At 44.7% G+C, this 18,827-nt stretch overlaps 1 protein-coding gene across 1 annotated transcript in view; it reads right to left on the bottom strand.

The window, feature by feature from the left end:
* Positions 1-6,374, bottom strand: part of LOC130283200 (zinc finger protein 836-like) — a 46,021-nt gene extending 39,647 nt beyond the window's left edge. The window contains exon 1 of the mRNA XM_056532405.1: positions 6,285-6,374. The gene's annotated coding sequence lies outside the window, so the exon portion shown is untranslated. The remainder of the gene's footprint in view (positions 1-6,284) is intronic.
* Between the last annotated feature and the right edge of the window lie 12,453 nt (positions 6,375-18,827).

Consider the following 18,827-nt stretch of genomic DNA (forward strand, 5'->3'; position numbering starts at 1 on the left):
ATGTCTTAGCGCCGGAGTACCCCTTTAAGTTTTAGATCGTGGGGGGTTTCAACCACTAGGACCTACGCTATCTCCTGTACAGGGCTCTGGCTCACCCCTGGAGCAGCACCTCATGACCCCCGCCCGAAGCGGCTATCTTCGGCTCTCCCATAAAGATATATAGAGGGTGTGTGGTGGCATGAGACTACTCCTTTAACCTTTCTAATATACATCATAAGAAAATGTTATTTCCTTTTTATATAAATCAAAAAAAAAAAGACCACTAGGTGTCTCCATACCAACCAGAACATAACCCTCTCCGGGTACAGCATCATCAGCTGAAGCACAGACTGGGACAAAGTCCAGTAAGTGACGGCAGGAGTAGCACTCCTCTGTGCTTATTCCAGCAGACTGCAGCAAGAAAACAGAGAGGAGGGGGTTACAGAGCAGCGTACAGTGATTGGATGAGGAGACCCAGCACAGCAGACTCGGGGAGGATGTGAATGCATGGTAAATTAGGGCGGGCTCAGACACACCTCTTCCTGAGCAGTGAATGTCAGAATGCGTGAGCAGCAGAACATAGGGATTTGTGAGCCAAATACAGAAGCTGAACACATTAAGGCTGCGTTCCCAAAGGGCGTATACGCAGCGTATTTGACGCTGCGCAAAATTTACGGCAGCAGGGGGAAATACACTGCGTATTCCTTGCTCACTATACAGACAGGGCTTTCTGGCGGCAGCCCTATGTGTGTAGTGAGTTTTGGAGGCGGAGCCGGCGTGACTGTGACACGCGGCTCCACCTCCAAAACTCACTACACACATAGGGCAGCCGCCGGAAAGCCCTGTGTGTATAGTGAGCAAGGAATACGCAGCGTATTTTACGCTGCGTATACGCCCTGTGGGAACGCACCCTAAAAAGACATGTAAAGAATCTGCATGACCAAATGAGGAACATTTAGAAGCATTTTTCTTTTCTGTGACCAGTACAATCCAGAAATTTTTCCTTTTTACATTTTCATTTTATCTCCTCTCCTCACCTGAGAGCCGTAACTCTTTAATTTTCCATCTACAGAACTATACAGTAGCTTGTTTTTTTGTGGTACCAATTGTTCTTTGTAACAACATCCTTTATTTTACCATCAAATATACTGCAAACATACTGTGGGGTGAAATTGAAAGGAAATGTGGGTTGAGTGGGGGGGGGGTACTCTCGTGGAAATTATTATAATTTTTTTTTTATCAACTGGTGCCAGAAAGTTAAGCAGATTTGTAAATTACTTCTATTAAAAAGTCTTAATCCTTCCAGCACTTATTAGCGGCTGTATACTATAGAGGAAGTTCTTTTCTTTTGGGATTTCTTTACTGTCACGACTACAGTGCTCTCTGCTGACACCTCTGTCCATTTTAGGAACTGTCCAGAGCAGCATATGTTTGCAATGGGGATTTGCTCCTGCTCTGGACAGTTCCTGAAATGGACAGAGGTGTCAGCAGAGAACACTGTGGTTGTGACAGAAAAGAAATACAAAAAGAAAAGAATTTCCTCTGTAGTATACAGCCGCTGATACAGCAGTACTGGAAGGATTAAGATTTTTTAATAGAAGTCATTTACAAATCTCATAAGATAGAAGCAGAGTCCATTCGGCACAGCCACAGGATACTCCGGGTCCACTCTTAGTGTCCTCTCAGGGGCAAACAGTAATGTGAATTAGAGCACATACAAAATAGGACTTTTATTCGGACATCAGACACAGGGACGCCATGGCAAGCGTATGGGGAGAAAGATGCAGGACGCCGCAAACAGACAGGTTACAGCTGTTTCACCCGCGCATGCGGGCTTTTTCAGACCACACCTTCCACTGGCGTGGAGGCAGGTAAAGTACTCACCTGCATCCACGTCACTGGTCAGGTTATTACAAGAAAAATCACGTGACATTAAAAACATGATTAAAAACAACGCACAGTGTGATTACTAGCCTACAACAAAATGCCTAAATCGATCTCGTCGTTCCTGCCCAGGGGCCCCTGGGCAGAGGTACGTAATATCCAGATAGCTTCGGACTGGAGGAGTTTTTTCTTTCTATCTACACCTTCTAAAACAGGTATTTTCTCAATCCCGAAATAATGTAAAGCTTGCGGATCTCCTTTATGCATCTCATTCATATGCTGGATAACTCTTGGTGATCCCTTGAGGGATCGCAATGAATACAAACGCTCCCGAAACCCAGTATGCATGGGCCTTGTAGTAGTTCCTACATAAAAATGGCCACAATTGCACACTAGGGCATAAATAACAAAACTCGTACAGCAGCAAATGTAGTCATTGATACAAATCTCGGTGCCACCGAGATTAAAACTACATTTAGTCACAATCTGAGGGCACCATTTACAGCCTCCACATCTATAATTGCCATTGGGAATAGACCGTTTCAGCCAATTTTCGCTTTTATTTTTCTTATAGTCACAATATTTACTATGTGTTAGAAGGTCGCCCAAATTTGACACCCGTTTATAAGCTATAAGTGGTTTTTGGCTGTTATATTCCGTTAAAGCTGGATCTCTCTGAATGAGATCTCAATGGCAGATTTTATGGTTTTAGATAGTGGGCTGTGTTTAAATGTAAAACAAAATCTGGAGCCTTCTTGATTACAGATTTTTTCAGATGTTTTTTTTTTTAGTTTTTTGAATGAGTTGTTCCCTGTTTTGTGTTCTTGCTTTTTGATAAGCAGCATCTAAAGCTCTTCTGGGGTAAGCCCGGCCCAACAAGCGCCTGGTTAAATCACTGACCTCGACATCAAATGATGCCAGGCTGCTGTTAATCCGTCAGAGCCTCAGATACTGGCCATACGTGAGCTGGATGATCACACTGTGCGTTGTTTTTAATCATGGTTTTAATGTCACGTGATTTTTCTTGTAATAACCTGACCAGTGACGAGGATGCAGGTGAGTACTTTACCTGCCTCCACGCCAGTGGAAGGTGTGGTCTGAAGAAGCCCGCATGCGCAGGTGAAACGGCTGTAACCTGTCTGTTGGCGACGTCCTGCATCTTTCTCCCCATACGCTTGCCATGGCGTCCCTGTGTCTGATATCCGAATAAAAGTCCTATTTTGTACCGTCCTTGGAGGGGTGAGTGCATCTATTCTTCTCACTTTGTGTAATTTACAAATCTGTTTAACTTTCTGGCATCAGTTGATTTAAAAGAAAGAAAAAAAAGGTACCCCTTTAAATGGGTTATCCAGGAAAAAAACTTTTTTTTATATATCAACTGGCTCCAGAAAGTTAAACAGATTTGTAAATTACTTCTATTAAAAAATCTCAATCCTTTCAGTACTTATGAGCTTCTGAAGTTAAAGGGGTATTCCGCCCCTAGACATCTTATCCCCTATCCAAAGGATAGGGGATAAGATGTCAGATCGCCACGGTCCCGCTGCTGGGGACCCCTGGGATTCCCGCTGCGGCACCGCGCTATCATTACAGCACAGAGCGAGTTCGCTCTGCACGTAATGATGGGCGGTACAGGGGCCGGAGCATCGTTACGTCACGGCTCCGCCCCTCGTGATGTCATGGCCTGCCCCTTTCAATACAAGTCTATGGGAGGGGGAGTGGCGGTCGTCACGCCCCCTCCCATAGACTTGCATTAAGGGGACGGGCCGTGATGTCACGAGGGGCGGAGCCATGACGTCACACTGCTCCATCCCCCGTATCGCCCGTCATTACGCACAGAGCGAACTCGCTCTGTGCTGTAATGATAGCGCGTGCCGCAGTGGGGGTTCCCAGCAGCAGGACCGCGGCGATCTGACATCTTATCAACTATCCTTTGGATAGGGGATAAGATGTCTAGGGGCGGAATACCCCTTTAAGGTTGTTGTTTTCTGTCTAAGTGCTCTCTGATGACACGTGCCTTGGGAACAGCCGTGTTTAGAAGCAAATTCCCATAGCAAACCTCTCCTAAACTGGGCGGTTCCCGAGACACGTGTCATCAGAGAGCACTTAGGCCGAAAAGAACAACCTTAACTTCAGAAGCTCATAAGTACTGAAAGGATTGAGATTTTTTAATAGAAGTAATTTACAAATCTGTTTAACTTTCTGGAGCCAGTTGATACATATAAAAAAAAAAAAGTTTTTTCCTGGATAACCCCTTTAATATTTATCCCATTCACCGTGTTGTGAAACTGACAAATCTATTTTCGTGAGATCGTTACAATCACAACGATTCCCAATTTGTAGTTTTCGTCTTGGTTTACTACTTTAGATAAAAATGTATATGTATATTAAAATTTTTATTTTCTGCAAAATATGTGCCATAATCACTAGTTTTTATCAATATGCTTTTGCAATAGCTCACACACTTTTTGATCGCTCTTTATTCCATTTTTTGTGGGATGTGAGGTGACTAAACAAAAAATGCAATTCTGGCTTTTGTTATTTTTTTACCTTCATGCTATTCACTGTGCATTTTTAAAACATTATATTTTAAAGTTCAGAAACTTCCACACGTGGCAACACCAAATAGGTTTATAATTTGGTTTTTTTTTTAATTTTTTTTAGTTAAAAAAGGGAAAGGGGGTATGATTTAACCCCTTAACGAGCATGGACATAAATGTACATCCTGACGCGGAGGTGCCTGTGTATGACCGCGAGCATCGGAGTGGTGTTCGTATCATAAACTGCAGGTCTCGGCTGCTGAACCCGCCGGTAATGGCCGACATCCGCGATCCCGCGGATGTCCACCATTAACCCCTCAACTACCGTAATCAATACATATCACGGCATCTGCGGCAATGCATATGTTATAATAGATGATCGGATCGCCCGCAACGCTGCCCGCTGAAATATCCCCTCCCCTAATAAAAAACGAAAATTGTTCCTTTTTCCCATTTTACCCCCAAAAAGCGTAATTTTTTTTTTTACTAACATATTTGGTATCGCCGCGTGCGTAAATGTCCAAACTATCAAAATATAATGGTAATGATCCCGTACGGTGAACGCAGTAAAACATAAAACATTTTTTTAAAAGTCCAAAAATGCTGCTTTTTTGTCACATTTTATTCCCCAAAAATGTTCATAAAAAGTGATCGAAAAGTTTTATATATGCAAAGGTGGTATCAATAAAAAGTACAGATGACGGCGCAAAAAAAAAAAAGAGCCCTCATACCGCCCTATATACGGAAAAATGAAAAAGTTATAGGTGGTCAAAATAGGGCGATTTTATATTACTGATTTTGTACAAAAAGTTTGAGATTTTTTTAAGCGGTACAAAAATAAAGTATCTAGCCATGGGTATCATTTTAATCATACTGACCCACAGAATAAAGAACACATGTCATTTTTACCGTAAAGTGTGAAAACAAAACCCTCCAAAATGTGCAAAATTGTGATATTTATTAAAATTTCCTCCCTAAAAAAAATATTCTTTGGGATTGCCGTAAATTTTTGGGTAAAATTAGAGGTTTCATTACAAAGTACAATTGGTCACGCAAAACACAAGCCCTTATATGGGTCTGTAGATGGAAATATAAAGGAGTTATGGATTTTAGAAGACGAGGAGGAAAAACTAAAATGCAAAAATAAAATTGGCCTGGTCCTTAAGGTTAAAATGGGCTTGGTCCTTAAGGGGTTAAATTTTGATCCGTCTGTGCATGCTGGGAGTTGTAGTTTTGATACATCAGGGGTTCACACTTTGGAGACCACTGGTGTGGATTATATGTAATAAATCAGTCTCCTATTCATTCATTTATTACAGGAGCTTCTATATTTGTATGTGATTTATTTTATTATTTTACCTTTAGTCAGGGATATTTATTATTCCAATATATTTCTCTCTCCCCCCCCCCCCCCTCAAAATTTTTTTTTACTTATTGGAATTGCCCTGTAGTTACCTTGATGCATATGGCTTATTAGTATGGTATGGGAGTGTTAACAGCTGAATATATGGGAATTCTTCACAGCTGCTGCTGCAGACTACAACGCCCATCATGCAGGTTTGCAACACCTGTACAGACTTGATAACGCAAAAGATGGCAAGAAAGAAGCTTTAAATATTGTAACCAATCAGGAGGCTGCTTTAGTATCCAGGTGATCACTAAGAGCTGGAAGCTGATTGGTTGCTATAGGCAACCGCCTTATCCCCGGTATACAGCAGGTGTGCTTCTCTTGCCCTGTTCCCACTAGTAGTAAGCGCCTTTGTGCAGTAACGCGGCTGATCCAGAGGACTGACAGGGTGCAGCCTTTCCTAGAGGGTGACACCCGGCTGGACGTGATATCCCGCAGCCAGCACAGGATGAGTATACAGACACTGCGCGCCTCACCTCTCCCACAGGCGCGCCACTCTCCCGTCGGTAGATGTAAGGTCTAGTCAGTGGATTTGAGGACCTTTGATGATGTCACAAACACGTGACCACTCATGTGCTGTAGGCGGGGTCAGGCTCGAGGCTGTGCTGCAAAAAAAAGCTGGGGGCATATGACGTGTGGTAGTAATGTCCTCCTGAGCCTCAATGTCTACTGCTGTCTGCTCTACAAAACTCCACTGTGTATACCTTCTCCATGCACTGTATCCTCTATACACACAGCTCTGCACTGTATACAGTACTACACACAGCTCTGCACTGTATACAGTACTACACACACAGCTCTGCACTTTATACAGTACTACACACAGCTCTGCACTGTATACAGTACTACACACAGCTCTGCACTGTATACAGTACTACACAGCTCTGCACTGTATACAGTACTACACACAGCTCTGCACTGTATACAGTACTACACACATCTCTGCACTGTATACAGTACTACACACAGCTCTGCACTGTATACAGTACTACACACAGCTCTGCACTGTATACAGTACTACACACAGCTCTGCACTGTATACAGTACTACACAGCTCTGCACTGTATACAGTACTACACACAGCTCTGCACTGTATACAGTACTACACACAGCTCTGCACTGTATACAGTACTACACACAGCTCTGCACTGTATACAGTACTACACACATCTCTGCACTGTATACAGTACTACACAGCTCTGCACTGTATACAGTACTACACACAGCTCTGCACTGTATACAGTACTACACACAGCTCTGCACTGTATACAGTACTACACACACAGCTCTGCACTTTATACAGTACTACACACAGCTCTGCACTTTATACAGTACTACACACAGCTCTGCACTGTATACAGTACTACACACAGCTCTGAACTGTATACAGTACTACACACAGCTCTGCACTGTATACAGTACACCACACAACTCTGCACTGTATACAGTACTGTACACAGCTCTGCACTGTATACAGTACTACGCACAGCTCTGCACTGTATCCTCTTTATAGCCAGCTCTGCACTGTATACAGTACTACACACAGCTCTGCACTGTATACAGTACTACACACAGCTCTGCACTGTATACAGTACTACACACAGCTCTGCACTTTATACAGTACTACACACAGCTCTGCACTTTATACAGTACTGCACACAGCTCTGCACTGTATACTGTACTACACACACAGCTCTGCACTGTATACAGTACTACACACAGCTCTGCACTGTATACAGTACACCACACAACTCTGCACTGTATACAGTACTGTACACAGCTCTGCACTGTATACAGTACTACACACAGCTCTGCACTGTATACAGTACTACACACAGCTCTGCACTTTATACAGTACTACACACAGCTCTGCACTTTATACAGTACTGCACACAGCTCTGCACTGTATACTGTACTACACACACAGCTCTGCACTGTATACAGTACTACACACAGCTCTGCACTGTATACAGTACACCACACAACTCTGCACTGTATACAGTACTGTACACAGCTCTGCACTGTATACAGTACTACGCACAGCTCTGCACTGTATCCTCTTTATAGCCAGCTCTGCACTGTATACAGTACTACACACAGCTCTGCACTGTATACAGTACTACACACAGCTCTGCACTGTATACAGTACTACACACAGCTCTGCACTGTATACAGTACTACACACAGCTCTGCACTGTATACAGTACTACGCACAGCTCTGCACTGTATACAGTACTACTCACAGCTCTGCACTGTATGCAGTACTACACACAGCTCTGCACTGTATCCTCTTTACAGCCAGCTCTGCACTGTATACAGAACTACACACAGCTCTGCACTGTATACAGTACTGCACACACAGCTCTGCACTGTATACAGTACTACACACAGCTCTGCACTGTATACAGTACAACACACAACTCTGCACTGTATACAGTACTGTACACAGCTCTGCACTGTATACAGTACTACGCACAGCTCTGCACTGTATCCTCTTTATAGCCAGCTCTGCACTGTATACAGTACTACACACAGCTCTGCACTGTATACAGTACTGCACACACAGCTCTGCACTGTATACAGTACTACACACAGCTCTGCACTGTATACAGTACTACACACAGCTCTGCACTGTATACAGTACTACACACAGCTCTGCACTGTATACAGTACTACTCACAGCTCTGCACTGTATACAGTACTACACACAGCTCTGCACTGTATCCTCTTTACAGCCAGCTCTGCACTGTATACAGAACTACACACAGCTCTGCACTGTATACAGTACTGCACACACAGCTCTGCACTGTATACAGTACTACACACAGCTCTGCACTGTATACAGTACTACATCCAGCTCTGCACTGTATACAGTATTGCACACACAGCTCTGCACTGTATACAGTACTACACACAGCTCTGCACTGTATACAGTACTACACACATCTCTGCACTGTATACAGTACTACACACAGCTCTGCACTGTATACAGTACTACACACAGCTCTGCACTGTATACAGTACTACTCACAGCTCTGCACTGTATACAGTACTACGCACAGCTCTGCACTGTATCCCCTTTACAGCCAGCTCTGCACTGTATACAGAACTACACACAGCTCTGCACTGTATACAGTACTGCACACACAGCTCTGCACTGTATACAGTACTACACACAGCTCTGCACTGTATACAGTACTACATCCAGCTCTGCACTGTATAAAGTACTACACACAGCTCTGCACTGTATACAGTATTGCACACACAGCTCTGCACTGTATACAGTACTACACACAGCTCTGCACTGTATACAGTACTACACACATCTCTGCACTGTATACAGTACTGCACACACAGCTCTGCACTGTATACAGTACTACGCACAGCTCTGCACTGTATACAGCACTACACACATCTCTGCACTGTATACAGTACTGCACACACAGCTCTGCACTGTATACAGCACTACGCACAGCTCTGCACTGTATACAGCACTACGCACAGCTCTGCACTGTATACAGCACTACGCACAGCTCTGCACTGTATCCTCTTCAAAGTTTTCAATTTGAAAACTGTACAGAACCGTATTGAAAACCGTATGAATTGACTGTCCATTGAAAACCGTATGCCAACCACGCATCCGGTGTACTTTTTGTGTCTTTTTTTTCCCGTACCCAAAACCGTAGCCTACCACGGTTTTTTGTCTAGGTGAAAAACCATATTAAAACCGTATACAGTTCCTTTAACATGGGAGTCAATGAGAACGGTAGAGAACCATATGTGCGTACGGTTCCATCCGGTTTGCACAATATGGTCTTTGAGTTTGCACATGCTCGGTGCACACCGAATGGAATGAAAAGTAAAAAAACGTGTACTTTTTTTTTTTTTTTTTTTTAAACAAATGCAACCAGATATAATTTTTCAAACCGTATACAGGTTAAATTTGTACACACGTTTTGATTAGTCCATTTTGTCCGGTTTTGAGGAATCTGTTTTTCATCAAAAACTTGATACGGGAACTGTATTGCAAAAACATGTTGTGAATGCAGCCTATTTACATACACATCTCTGCACTGTATACTTTACAAACACACATATCTCTGTACTGTATACTTTACAAACTTTACGGTAACTTGCATCCTTTCTTGGTGAAAAATCCCAAAATTTGATGAAAAATTTGAAAATTTTGCATTTTTCTAACTTTGAAGCTCTCTGCTTGTAAGCAAAATGGATATTCCAAATAATTAATTTTTTTTATTCACATATACAATATGTACTTTATGTTTGCATCATAAAATTGACGTGTTTTTACTTTTGGAAGACATCAGAGGGCTTCAAAGTTCAGCAGCACTTTTCCAATTTTTCACAAAATTTTGAAACTCGCTTTTTTTCAGGGACAGTTCAGGTTTGAAGTAAATTTGAAGGGTCTTCATATTAGAAATACCCCATAAAAGACCCCATTATAAAAACTGCACCCCCCAAAGTATTCAAAATGACATTCAGTCAGCGTTTTAACCCTTTAGGTGTTTCACAGGAATAGCAGCAAAGTGAAGGAGAAAATTCACAATCTTCATTTTTTACACTCGCATGTTTTTGTAGACCCAATTTTTGAATTTTTGCAAGGGGTAAAAAGGAGAAAATTTTTACTTGTATTTAAACCCAATTTTTCTCGAGTAAGCACATACCTCATATGTCTATGTTAATTGTTCGGCAGGCGCAGTAGAGGGCTCAGAAGGGAAGGAGCGACAAATGGTTTTTGGGGGGCATGTCACATTTAGGAAGCCCCTATGGTGCCAGAACAGCAAAAAAACCCACATGGCATACCATTTTGGAAACTAGACCCCTCGGGGAACATAACAAGGGGTAAAGTAAACCTTTATACCCTACAGGTGATTCACGACTTTTGCATATGTAAAAAAAAAAAAAATTTCCCTAAAATGCTTGGTTTCCCAAAAGTTTTACATTTATAAAAAGGGTAATAGCAGAAAATACCCCCCAAAATTTGAAGCCCAATTTCTCCCGATTCAGAAAACACCCCATATGGGGGTGAAAAGTGCTCTGCTGGCGCACTACAGGTCTCAGAAGAGAAGGAGTCACATTTGGCCTTTTTGAAGGAAATTTTGCTCTGGGGGCATGCCGCATTTAGGAAGCCCCTATGGTGCCAGGACAGCAAAAAAAAACACATGGCATACCATTTTGGAAACTAGACCCCTCGGGGAACGTAACAAGGGGTAAAGTGAACCTTAATACCCCACAGGGGTTCCACAACTTTTGCATATGTAAAAAAATAATAATAATTTACCTAAAATGCTTGGTTTCCCAAAAAATTTACATTTTTACAAAAGGTTAAAGCAGAAAATACCCCCCAAAATTTGAAGCCCACTTTCTCACGATTCAGAAAACACCCCATATGGGGGTGAAAAGTGCTCTGCTGTCGCACTACAGGTCTCAGAAGAGAAGGAGTCACATTTGGCTTTTTTGAAGGAAATTTTGCTCTGGGGGCATGCCGCATTTAGGAAGCCCCTATGGTGCCAGGATAGCAAAAAAAAAAAACACATGGCATACCATTTTGGAAACTAGACCCCTTGGGGAACGTATCAAGGGGTAAAGTGAGCCTTTATACCCCACAGGGGTTTCACAACTTTTGCATATGTAAAAAAAAAAAAAAATGTACCTAAAATGCTTGGTTTCCCAAAAAATTTACATTTTTACAAAGGGTTAAAGCAGAAAATACCTCCCAAAATTTGAAGCCCAATTTCTCCCGATTCAGAAAACACCCCATATGGGGGTGAAAAGTGCTCTGCTGGCGCACTACAGGTCTCAGAAGAGAAGGAGTCACATTTGGCTTTTTGAAAGCAAATTTTGCTCTGGGGGCATGCCGCATTTAGGAAGCCCCTATGGTGCCAGAACAGCAAAAAAAAAAACACATGGCATACCAATGATTCCCAAACAGGGTGCCTCCAGCTGTTGTAAAACTCCCAGCATGCCTAGACAGTCAGTGGCTATCTGGCAATACTGGGAGTAGTTGTTTTGCAACAGCTGGAGGCTCCGTTTTGGAAACAGTGGCGTACCAGAAGTTTTTCATTTTTATTGGGGACGGGAGGGGGGCTGTGTAGGGGTATGTGTATATGTAGTGTTTTTTTACTTTTATTTTATTTTTTGGTAGTGTAGTGTTTTTAGGGTACAGTCGCACGGGCGGGGGTTCACAGTAGTTTCTCGCTGGCAGTTTGAGCTGCGGCAGAAAATTTGCCGCAGCTCAAACTTGCAGCTGGATACTTACTGTAATCCTCCGCCCATGTGAGTGTACCCTGTACGTTCACATTGGGGGGGGGACATCCAGCTGTTGCAAAACTACAACTCCCAGCATGTACGGTCTATCAGTGCATGCTGGGAGTTGTAGCTTTGCAACCGCTGGAGGCTACGTTTTGGAAACAGTGGCGTACCAGACGTTTTTCATTTTTATTGGGGAGGGGGGCTGTGTATGGGGTATGTGCATATGTAGTGTTTTTTACTTTTTATTTTATTTTGTGTTAGTGTAGTGTACTGTTTTTAGGGTACAGTCGCATGGGCGGGAGGTTCACAGTAGTTTCTCGCTGGCAGTTTGAGCTGCGGCAGAAAATTTGCCGCAACTCAAACTTGCAGCCGGATACTTACTGTAATCCTCCGCCCATGTGAGTGTACCCTGTACATTCACATTGGGGGGGGGGGGGAAACATCCAGCTGTTGCAAAACTACAACTCCCAGCATGTATGGTCTATCAGTGCATGCTGGGAGTTGTAGTTTTGCAACAGCTGGAGGCACACTGGTTGTGAAACACCGGGCTTAGTAACAAACTCAGTGTTTTGCAACCAGTGTGCCTTCAGCTGTTGCAAAAGCTACAACCCCCAGCATGTACGGACTTTGGAAGGGCATGCTGGGTCTTGTAGTTATGCAACAGCTGGAGGCATACTACTTTGGCTGGGGATGCTGGGGACTGTAGTTATGCAACAGCTGGAGACACACTGGTTTGCTACATAACTCAGTGTGCCTTCAGCTGTTGCAAAACTACAACTCCCAGCAGTCACCGACAGCCAACGGGCATGCTGGGAGTTGTAGTTATGCAACCAGCAGATGCACTACTACAACTCCCAGCATCCACTTTAGCTGTTTGTGCAAGCTGGGAGTTGTAGTTACACAACAGCTGAAGGTACACTTTTCCATAGAAAAAATGTGCCTCCAGCTGTTGCAAAACTACAAGTCCCAGCATGCCCATAAGGGCATGCCCATTGTGGTGGTCTGCCTCCGGCTGCTGCATAACTACAGCTCCCAGCATGCCCTTTTTGCATGCTGGGAGCTGTTGCTAAGCAACAGCAGGAGGCTGTCACTCACCTCCAACGATCCAGCCGCATCACGTCAGTCCCTCGTCGTCGCCGCCGCGGCCGCTGCTCCTGGGGCCCCGATCACAACATTAACGCCGGGGATCGGGGTCCCCAGCACCCGGGGTGCACGTCCCGCACCCGCTCACGTCCTCCGGAAGAGGGGCGGAGCGGGTTGCGGGAGTGACACCCGCAGCAGGCGCCCTGATTGGTCGGCCGGGAAACCGGCCGACGAATCAGGGCGATCGTGAGGTGGCACCAGTGCCACCTCACCCCTGCAGGCTCTGGCTGTTCGGGGCCGTCGGAGACGGCCACGAACAGCCTGTAATTCCAGGTCACCGGGTCACTGGAGACACGATTGACCCGGAATCTGCCGCAGATCGCTGGACTGAATTGTCCAGCGATCTGCGGCCATCGCCGACATGGGGAGGGGGCATAATGACCCCCCTGGGCGATATGCCCCGATGCCTGCTGAACGATTTCAGCAGGCATCGGGCACCGGCTCCCCTCCAGCTAGCGGCGGGGGGCCGGGATTTGACAGGACGTACTCAAACGTCCTGAGTCCTTAAGGACTCGGAAAAGGGGCCGTTTGAGTACGTCCTGCGTCCTTAAGGGGTTAAAGGTGGAACTTTCCATTTGCTGTACATGTGCTGTCCATTTGCTGTCCTTCTCTGAACTCCCTGCCTTCTGTACTGCCTTGGTCTTGCCGGTGGCCCAGATGGTGGACTGGGATCTGACGTCTCCTCCTCTGCCTCCAGTGTGGCAGCCTGTCTAGTCCCACTGGCCTGGTACCCAGGAAGTCTTCCCCTCATGATCCTGGTGGCCACTCCTCGAGTTCCCACGAGATGTCAACCACGACCCTGTGTCTCCTACATGATACTCCTGACTTGGGACGTTCCTAAATTCCTGGCCTTTTTCTGATTACTATGGAGTGTCCCTTCAATACTGCATTGCCCTGTTTTTGCAAATTTCTACTGTTATTGTAACATTGCATTTTTAGTCACCAGTAGTTTATTTTTCCTGGTTTTCTTTGCTGTGGCCTCGGGACCACTTTGGTGGTCGTTCTTCAGTGGTATCCTTCCATTTCTCCCCTCGAGGCTGTAGCAATGGACTGCTCATGCTTTGGCTCCTGGTCCACTTCGGTGGTCTTGGCCTCCGTATTGGCTTTTTGGTCAATGGTTCTTTTTTTTGCTCAGTATTACATTCTGTTTGTCCTATGCTGTCCTGTCTGCTGGTCTCTATGTTCCCTTTTGTTTCCCTCCCCTTCCCATCCTTTTCTCTCTTTAGGTCTCCTCCCCCTGCTCTTCTTCATTGGGTCCCAGGTTTCCCAGTCAACTCTCCTTCGGTGTGAAGTGGTCCTTCCGGGATCTCCTATGAGTATTTCCCTTAATTGGCTGTATTCTTTATCTTACCATCTACCATGGTCAGATGTGTCTCCCTGAACGTTAAGGGCCTGAACTCTGCCTCTATGAGGTGTTTGTTGCAACGGGAGTTGGTCAAGCTGCGTGCTGATATAGTTTTCCTTCAGGAGACACACTTTGACCATTCTGGATCCTTTCAATTCCTCAAGCATCTCTTTCCGCAGACCTACTCTGCTGTCTCTGACAAAAAGATGGCTGGAGTTGCTATTCTTGTCTCTAGATCCTGCCCGCTACAAGTTTCTTCCTCTTTCTTAGATCCGCAGGGGCGCTTTGTAGTGGTGGAGGGGGTCCTGGGTCCCACTTCTGCTATGTAATATCTACACCCCTAACAGTTCCCAAATCCCATTCCTGCAAAGAGTACTAGCCAAGCTCCATAGATGCCCTTCCTCTGCCTGGCTGCTTGGAGGGGACTTTAATCTTAACAACTGGACACAAAAGAAATCACTGGAATGAGCGCACACCACCAATATAATGATGAAAATACAAAAATTCTTTATCACACATATCAACAATCCATATAGAGGGAAACATTTAAAAACAATAGCCCAAAAAAGAGCATAGCACAACCCTGGAGAAGGGCCATGAACCCCCTCCCACAAGTAAGTGACCCTGTTCGTAATAAACACACAGTGCAATGATAACAGATAGTAGCACTATGTCCCAGTAACCTATCCTGCTCAAGCATGGAAATTGAGTCTAACAATGAATAAAATGCTGAATAATACTTAGGCGTGAGACAGAGATGTACATCCAATATCAAGAAGGACGGGGTCACGCCAGAACCCCACGCGTTCTGTCGCAAAGCGATTTCCTCAACAGCCCTCTCTTCTATGGTCCCCTGCCCTGACGTATATTTACACTTCTTCATATTTCCCACAGAGCTGTGATTGGCCAGATGGTTCCAGCCAATGACAGCTCTCTGTGAGAAATAGGAACATGTGTATATATATGGCCGTGCAGGGGACCATAGGAGAGCAGCTGCCGCATCTATACATTATACAGGAGGATCACAGCGGCTGTCAGAAGTGATACCCGCTGTGATCTTTCCATAACTGCAGGTAATACTACTCCCAACATGGAGCATGGAGCACACTCTGCCTCATGCTGGGAGCTGTAGTACCTGCATTAATAGACAGATCGAAGCGGGTGTCAGAAGTTACACCCGCTGCGATCTGTCTATTAATACAGGTACTACTGTTCCCAGCATGGAGCAGAGTGTGCTCCATGTTGGGAGTAGTAGTGCCTGCTTAAGGACACATCACAGTGGATGTCACTACTGACACCCTCTGTGATCATCCTGTCTATAGCAGAGATGGAGCGACTGTATACATCGCTCACATCCCTGCTCTGCACTATGCTCCGGGCCGGCCACTCATTCATTTATCTTTTCCTCAGAGCTGTGATTGGCTGAAACCATCCGGCCAATCACAGCTCTGGGTGGGAAATATGAATTTCTGTTGACATCAGTGGCCGTAGTATAGTGCAGAGAGGCGAGCGATGTATAGACCCGCTCGCTTCTCTGCTATATTATGGACGATATATGTCTATACTACAGGTACTATCACTCCTAGCATGGAACAGTCTGTTCCATGCTGGGAGTAGTATTACTACATAAAAAAATTTAAAAATTTATTTAAAAAAAAAAAAAGTGAAACACACTTTTTTTTTTTTTAAATAATAAAAATTGGGTTATAAAATGTATACATTGCGTTTAATAAAAAAAATTTCCATCACTGCTGCATCCTTTTTTTTTTTTGGTACACAAGACATTTTGGGTACCAAAAAAAAACGCCAAGGTGCAATTTCCACACAAATGAAGAAAACACCAGAAAAAACACAAGAAAAAACGCATGATGACGTCACTTGCACTGGCGATTCTTCAGGCGTTTTTTTAATCCCTAAAAACGCAGTGCAAAAAAACAAGTGGAGACTTAGCCTTACGCTTGTTCATGCATCTTTATGATTAATGTTATGCTCTTCTATCTCTTCTTTATCAACACCCTGGTGTGGGAGGCAATTACCTAGATTTTTATTATCTTATTAGCCTAAGATGGTCCTCCCTACTCTTCACTCTTCAATTCATAACACTTTGAATGTTATGGGTTTCGACCCTTTATGATGTTACTTGTGTGTTATTTCTCCATTATTTGAATTAGTATCTATGAAAAATTATTTAATAAAAATGATAAAGTTAAAAAAAAATAATAATAATTGTATGTATAGTATACCAAAACAGGGCCGGATCATCATTAGTGCTCATGGAGCACCTGCTCCGGGCCCCGTGCCCGCAGGGGTCCCCGTCACATTCGGGACATCCCTGCGGGCTGCTTAGTAGCGGATCGGGGCCCCCGATAGCCCGGCCGCGGCCACTTTAAAACAGTGACCAGCGGCGGCTGCTGTGGGCCCGCCCCGCACTCCTCCTGCTTTTTCTATATTTCATATTTCCTTACCTGGCCGCGCTCGGCAGGCTCAGGTGATGCGTCGGGTCATGTGGGCTGTGACGAGTGACGTCTCCTGCGGCTCCTCTGCACAGTGTCAGGGACGTCACTCCTCATTTCCTGCAGCCGCGCCACTACAGGGCACAGTTTTCTTCATTACACCCCAGCGCTGCAGGAAATGACGAGTGACGTCGTGCAGAGGAGCCACAGGAGACGTAACTCGTCACAGCCCACGAGACCCGCCGCTACCTGAGCCTGCCGAGCGTGGCCAGGTAAGTAAATATGAAAAATAGAAAAAGCAGGAGGAGGGGGGAGCAATGAGCAGGGGAGGATGAGTGGGGGAGGATGATGAGGCAGAGGGGGGTAATGAGGAGCAGGGGGGGGTTAATGAGGAGCAGGGGGGGGAATGACGAGCAGAGGGGGGGGGGGGGGTAATGACGAGCAGTACTGTGTGTATAGTATACAGTGCAGAGCTGTATGTGTATAGTATACAGTGCAGAGCTGTATGTGTATAGTATACAGTGCAGAGCTGTGTGTGTATAGTATACAGTGCAGAGCTGTGTGTGTATAGTATACAGTGCAGAGCTGTGTGTGTATAGTATACAGTGCAGGGCTGTGTGATACAGTGCAGGGCTGTGTGTGTATAATATACAGTGCAGAGCTGTGTGTGTATAGTATACAGTGCAGAGCTGTGTGTGTATAGTATACAGTGCAGAGCTGTGTGTGTATAGTATACAGTGCAGAGCTGTGTGTGTATAGTACTGTATACAGTGCAGAGCTGTGTGTATATGGTATACAGTGCAGAGCTGTGTGTATAGTATACAGTGCAGAGCTGTGTGTGTATAGTATACAGTGCAGAGCTGTGTGTGTATAGTATGCAGTGCAGAGCTGTGTGTGTATAGTATACAGTGCAGGGCTGTGTGTGTATAGTATGCAGTGCAGAGCTGTGTGTGTGTATAGTATACAGTGCAGGGCTGTGTGTGTATAGTATACAGTGCAGAGCTGTGTGTGTATAGTATACAGTGCAGAGCTGTGTGTATATGGTATACAGTGCAGAGCTGTGTGTTTAGTATACAGTGCAGAGCTGTGTGTGTATGGTATACAGTGCAGAGCTGTGTGTATAATATACAGTGCAGAGCTGTGTGTGTATAGTATACAGTGCAGAGCTGTGTGTGTATAGTATACAGTGCAGAGCTGTGTGTGTATAGTATACAGTGCAGAGCTGTGTGTGTATAGTATACAGTGCAGAGCTGTGTGTGTATAATATACAGTGCAGAGCTGTGTGTGTATGGTATACAGTGCAGAGCTGTGTGTGTATGGTATACAGTGCAGTGCTGTGTGTAAATAGTATACAGTGCAGAGCTGTGTGTATAGTATACAGTGCAGAGCTGTGTGTATAATATACAGTGCAGAGCTGTGTGTGTATAGTATACAGTGCAGAGCTGTGTGTGTATAGTATACAGTGCAGAGCTGTGTGTGTATAGTATACAGTGCAGAGCTGTGTGTGTATAGTATACAGTGCAGAGCTGTATGTGAATAGTATACAGTGCAGGGCTGTGTGTGTATAGTATACAGTGCAGAGCTGTGTGTGTATAATATACAGTGCAGAGCTGTGTGTGTATAGTATACAGTGCAGAGCTGTATGTGTATAGTATACAGTGCAGGGCTGTGTGTGTATAGTATACAGTGCAGAGCTGTGTGTGTATAATATACAGTGCAGAGCTGTGTGTGTATAGTATACAGTGCAGAGCTGTGTGTGTATAGTATACAGTGCAGGGCTGTGTGTGTATAGTATACAGTGCAGA

Source organism: Hyla sarda, chromosome 7 (genome assembly GCF_029499605.1).
Source record: "Hyla sarda isolate aHylSar1 chromosome 7, aHylSar1.hap1, whole genome shotgun sequence".
In the NCBI taxonomy this organism is placed as follows: Eukaryota; Metazoa; Chordata; class Amphibia; order Anura; family Hylidae; genus Hyla; species Hyla sarda.